This window comes from Gadus chalcogrammus, chromosome 9, assembly GCF_026213295.1.
Source record: "Gadus chalcogrammus isolate NIFS_2021 chromosome 9, NIFS_Gcha_1.0, whole genome shotgun sequence".
Lineage (NCBI taxonomy): Eukaryota > Metazoa > Chordata > Actinopteri > Gadiformes > Gadidae > Gadus > Gadus chalcogrammus.
This window is the reverse complement of record NC_079420.1, coordinates 24,753,426-24,754,302: the sequence shown is the minus strand read 5'-3', so window position 1 is coordinate 24,754,302 and position 877 is coordinate 24,753,426.

Sequence of the window (877 nt, the reverse complement as noted above, 5' to 3'; positions counted from 1 at the left end):
CACGTACGCACACACACACAGATACGCACACCCATTGAGAGCAGGAGTCCCAGGGTTTTCCAGGGGTCTGCTGCTCTGTTTGGGCTCTCTGGCAGGATGAGCCACGGCCGCATGTCTGCTGCCTGATCAATAGAAGTGGATGGCTGCATCTGCATTGTTCATTTATTAATGGCTTTCTATGTGTGTGTGTGTGTGTGTGTCTGTGTCTGTGTCTGTGTCTGTGTGTGTGTGTGTGTGTGTGTGTGTGTGTGTGTGTGTGTGTGTGTGTGTGTGTGTGTGTGTGTGTGTGTGTGTGTGTGTGTGTGTGTGTGTGTGTGTGTGTGTGTGTGTGTGTGTTTGCATGTGTGCATGTGTGTGTGCACGCATGCTCTCGTCTGACTGCATGTGTGTTCTCTCTGTGAGTTTGCTCCTGCATGTGGACTTGTGAGTGTAAATATGCAGGCCTTTGTGTTTGTATGTGTGTCATTGTGCGTGCGTGTTTGCCTGGCTGCATGATTGTGTATTTCTGCGTGCCTGCATGCATTTGTGTGTTATTTTCGCTGTAGCTGACAGGGGAGCAGAGGTCACAGAAAGGTTGCGATGAAGTCAGAATGTAATTATGCTCAACTGAACCAAAGGGGAGGTAATAAAGTCCAGCTGCATGTGGTACGTCTGTTAAAGTCCCACTTAGAGTAGCACATTCACATTCACATTCACATTCTCTCTCTCTCTCTCTCTCTCTCTCTCTCTCTCTCTCTCTCTCTCTCTGGCGTATGTGGTATGTTAATACCTTGAAAACGGTATAAGTGAGTGAGTTAGAATAACAAACACACACACACACACACACGCACATACCTCCCCCCACACACACTCACACATGCACACCCACACACACACC